The sequence below is a fragment of the Priapulus caudatus genome, unplaced genomic scaffold (assembly GCF_000485595.1).
Source record: "Priapulus caudatus unplaced genomic scaffold, Priapulus_caudatus-5.0.1 Scaffold3056, whole genome shotgun sequence".
NCBI lineage: Eukaryota > Metazoa > Priapulida > Priapulimorpha > Priapulimorphida > Priapulidae > Priapulus > Priapulus caudatus.
The window spans coordinates 8,468-13,419 of record NW_014580117.1 but is presented as its reverse complement, the minus strand read 5'-3'; the positions used below and the strand labels follow the sequence as shown (position 1 = coordinate 13,419).

The 4,952-nt window shown below is 40.9% G+C and overlaps 1 long non-coding RNA gene across 1 annotated transcript; it reads right to left on the bottom strand.

The window, feature by feature from the left end:
* Nucleotides 1-2,017: 2,017 nt before the first annotated feature.
* On the bottom strand, nt 2,018-3,579 carry LOC106819260. The gene is made up of 4 exons (XR_001395386.1): nt 3,491-3,579; nt 3,128-3,249; nt 2,765-2,886; nt 2,018-2,080 (listed from the first exon to the last, which is right to left on the bottom strand). It is a non-coding gene; the product is annotated as an uncharacterized LOC106819260 (long non-coding RNA).
* Between the last annotated feature and the right edge of the window lie 1,373 nt (nt 3,580-4,952).

The window sequence follows — 4,952 nt, the reverse complement described above, 5'->3', positions numbered from 1 at the left end:
ACATCAACAAGCTGTCTATGAAGTACATAATTGCCATGTTCCCACCGACGATGAAGTAGACAAGAGTGTAACAATCGCACATGCAAAAAGGACTGTAAGGTGGCATGCAACAACCAAGTTGAAGGAAAATCTGCATGTGCAGCCATCGCTTGCCCTCGTAGAATGTGAAAGGGTTTGTGTCCAGCCAAAGTGTTCGAATGTGCTATGAATAGGCAGTCAGATGGATTTGTACTAGTGACTCTGTCTGCTGCTTGCAGGTGTATGTCATCATTGACAGCAACTGCTTGTGAGTTACATGCATATGTGAGTAAACAAGCATCAGGAACATCGATAAACGTTGATGCAGCTGCACACGATGCAATCACCTGTTCTGGCTGCTTCTGATGGCGGTACCTATGAAGAGTATCCAAAATTGCATGCTGCTCAAACTGTGGAGCCTGCATAGCATACTGCAGGATGTCTGGGCGCTGATCCAGTGTAAATCCACTACAAACAGCAATGTCATCCGTCATCTGAAAATGTGGGTGACGGGTGGAAAGTCTTAGAGTAGACAGACCCCCACTGTTACCTTGCTGGTAGAACACAGGAAACGAAGTATTGTAAAAATTAGAAGAGCCAGTACGTGCGACTTTGCCAGTTACCACAGCCGGAGCCAAGTAGTCGGGGGCTTGAGGTGCATGCGACCCAACAATAGGATGAGTGGGAACATGCAAGTATGATTTTCTGCCGTCAGAGTGGCTTTTAGGAGAACACATCAAAATACAAAGGCCGTCAATTTTGTCTACAATGAGAGAAGGGTAAACTGTCCAGTGTAAATCTACAATGGGAGTGGTCCAGTCAGTTCTGGCCCCTTGAAAGACGTTAGCCTGGCTTCCAAATGATACAAAGGAAGGGATGAATGAGGCCAAATAATGAGAAGCGGGCAAATAATGCAATTTCTCTCTATCATCTGCATACATATAGCACCCCATTGGGCAGCGAACCTGAGGAAAGCATGTATCATTGAGGGCGCCCATAAGCCTTGCCAATTCACCACTATCAATGTGTTGTTGGAAGGTTCTGAGACTGCTAGTGATGTCAGTAAAGTTTGGCTGGATACACTGTGCACAGTGCATCTCTGGCAGCCAACGGTGAATCTCAGGAATCCAGATAGCACGGAGATCATGTGCCAAAAACTTCATGAAAGTGTTAGGTTCTGCATAGTGTCGTTTGGAAAGGCATGTCCATACTACAGCAGGCCAAGCGTCCTGCCAGACAGGTGTATGTAGGTGTTTGGGGATACGTGGGCATATGTAATTGCTACACTCACAACACACTTGTGCATCTACTGTCATCCCTGCACGGTCCCCAAAATGACGCATGCATAACCTATTATTGTATGCATGATGTGGCAAAAGTCTCACAAACTCACATGAGTGTATCTCTGTTGAGGATCGATGGCAAACAGCACAAATGGTGTTCATAGTGACATGGGTGATGCACTAGAACAGCATATAAACACGAACCGAGCTCATAATGATTGCGAAATGATTTATGATAATTCTGGTAATCAAAAGAAAGACGACAACTACTACTATGCGCTGTATACGTTGGCTATGTGTGTGTTTGCTATTGCAGGAATTGTCTTTCCCACATCTTGGGTTTGTTTCCACACTTGTTGGGATTATGGGTTAGCTTTGTGTGTACATGCTGTTGTAGTGAATACTAATTCTGCAGTAGCCAAGACACATAGCCAACCCCTAAAGATTGCAAACTAGTCTTCACTACAGCATACAGACACAAAGCTAACCCATAATGATTTGTAACCAGGGTATTGTTTTTAAGGAGAGAAACCGAACAACATACTCATGTCATTGAAGAGGAGAACGAATTCATACAGATGTGGGGGATGACAATTCCTGCAATAGCAAACACACACACAGATTCCACCTATAGATCCCAAATAGTCTTCACTACACTAGCATACACAGACGAAGGTAACCCATCATTATTTGAAAGCAGTGTATGCTATTGGCTACTGTTAGGCAGAGATCCGTAAAGAGCCGCTGATTGTCGTTGACCTGCTGGTCGCAGTAGAGGCCTGAAAGAAACAGACAGAAATTGTTCGAAAATGTTACAAGAAGGAAATGCCAGTGGGGCCAATGTCATGAACAGGTGAATGACACCATACCTAAACATTTAGTTTCAATAATGCTAAGTAATGTATAGCAGAGAAAGAAGCGATCTTTCACAGGGGAAAGAGTGAAAGGTATAGAAGTAAATGGTGCCAAAGAATAAAAAGTACATGTCAAGCATGAAATTGAAGGCAATGCATATTATCAGTTTCACCGATTATGAGTTTTCCGCAAGCAATCGATTATACATTAGAATCGCAGAATCGCATTACTGTGAATGTAATAAGGGTAACGTCATGTAGTTGCCTGTGCCTTCGCGCATGTGCGCGCACGCGCGTGTGTGTGCACTGTAACAAACAATATATGTGTATGCGTGTGTGTGACTGAGTGTTGATGTCAGTGTATTGTGTTTGTGTGTGTGTGTGTGTATGTGTGTGTATATGTTTGTGAGTATGTGTGTTTGTGTGTGTGTATGTGTGTGTGTGTGTGTGTGTTTGCATGTATATGTGTTTGCATGTATATGTGTTTGCGTGCGTGCATGTTTCATGAAGAGCGAAGATGATCGGATTGCATTGTCGAAGCTGCAGTGCCAAGCCGCTATGGTAGACTATGAAAAAACCCATAACCCATAACTAGGTAGACATACGTACATTCAATGTGCTGCGAAGTTCAGACGGTTGAACTGCTGTCAACGGATGGTGAGCATGACGCACATTTTGGATGGTCCTGCCAATCTGGCGATTGGTGTAGACGTGCTGGTGTGAGTAATTATCTGAAAGAAACATAGACAAATCATGCAGCATGTTGAAAGAAAGATTTAGCATATTAACCCTCTGCAGAACGTTTTGATACAGCACTAGAGTGTTGTAAACTGGAAGAAAATGTAGTGAAGTTTGTAAACAGATATGTGCAGTTGGAATGAAAAAGGTTTTGCATGCAGCGCAAAATCAATCTGCCAGTGACGAATAATAAACATGTGAAGTAGCAGCCCATAATTAGGTACATATACGTACGTTGAATGTGCTGCGAAGTTGACACGGTTGAACTGCTGTCAACGCATGACGAGCATGACGGACATTTTGGATGGTCCTGCCAATGTTCCGATTGGTGTAGACGTGCTGGTGTGAGTAATTATCTGAAAGAAACATAGACAAATCATGCAGCATGTTGAAAGAAAGATTTAGCATATCAACCCTCTGCAGAACGTTTTGATACAGCACTAAAGTGTTGTAAACTGTAAGAAAGTGTACTGAAGTTTGTAAGCAGATATTTGGAGTTGGAATGGAAAAGGTTTTGCATGCATCGCAAAACAAATGTGCCAGTGACCAATAAGAAAAATGTCAAGTAGCAGCCCATAACTAGGTAGACATACGTACGTTCAATGTGCTGCGAAGTTCACACGGTTGAACTGCTGTCAACGCATGGTGAGCATGACGGAGATTTTGGATGGTCCTGCCAATTGGTGTAGACGTGCTGGTGTGAGTAATTATCTGAAAGAGATGCAGACAAATAATGCAATGACAAATAAAGAAGTAATGTGAAGGCAATTTTACTAAGCTGCTCAGGTGACTATATTGAAGTGTGTAACTGTAAAGCAATCTGCTGAGTTTTCAGTGGGAACAAATTAAGTAATGCATGGAGTGTCGAGGATTTTGTTACCTTGACCAGTAATAAAGATATAATTGAGCAGCCCATAACTAGGTGTTTAGCATGCGAACTGTCTGGAGGACTTGTTCGAATAAAACAGTAAAAGGTTGTAGACCAAGGAACAATTAGGTTTTGTAACATGACATCCATATGAAATGCATAACAGATAGAATACAGTGGGCTGAGAAGTATTAAAGGGATAGTAGCCTCTAAGATTTTACTGCATACAACTGTACTTACTGTATAACAAATCGTCTATACCCACATGTATTTGTCACCAGATACCTAATTAATTATTTACACATTAACGCTACGAAATTTGAACAGCGCCATGACACCCGCGACCGTGCTGCCACCCCGAAAAAGTTGCGTATTGACAATTAATTTTGTAGGGTTACAGACCGAAGGCTAATCACAAAAGTGCAATTATATTTATACCTAAATGCTATTTAACCGAACGATATTCATTTTAGGGCAAATTTATCCATATGATAACTGAAATTATATACATGTCGTTTATAAGATATTACAATCCTTTTGCTTTTAAATGGATAAATAAGAAACACCCTCGGTCTGTAGCCCTTGGCTGGAAAGTGGTTTTGCGCAACTTTTCAGATCGTGCACTTTGAGTGGCGCCACCGTCGTTGTAATCAAACTGTAGACGTTTGTTTTAAAACATTTTTTAATAATATTTCTAATGGTGATCGCACAGGTTAATATACGCACGGCTATGGGCGGTAAGAAAGTGTACTATTAAACTATCATATAGCGCGAACGATTTCAGTTACATTTCTAGAAATCTAGATACACATAGACACATGTCTTAGCTATAATCTCTGTAAATTTTGGCTCTATAATCTCGTCTAATTAATTACTACGGAACATTGTACAGCGTATTCATACAGCGCTGTACTTAAGTGGCAGCGGTGTGGATCCATTTGGAAACAACATGGAGTCAAATCCTGAGTTGGCGAAACTCTCTGTATATAGGAACCGTAGCCTAAAGTACATGGAAATATTGTTTATACAGCCGATCTTATGTATGAAACACCGGATAGACTATATACAATGCTGTAAAAAATAAATATAATATAGATATAATTTGATATTAATTTGCATACCTTACTTATATAAAATATCTTCAATTTAATACAATAGTTACTACGTATATTTATTAATAAGAAATTTCTT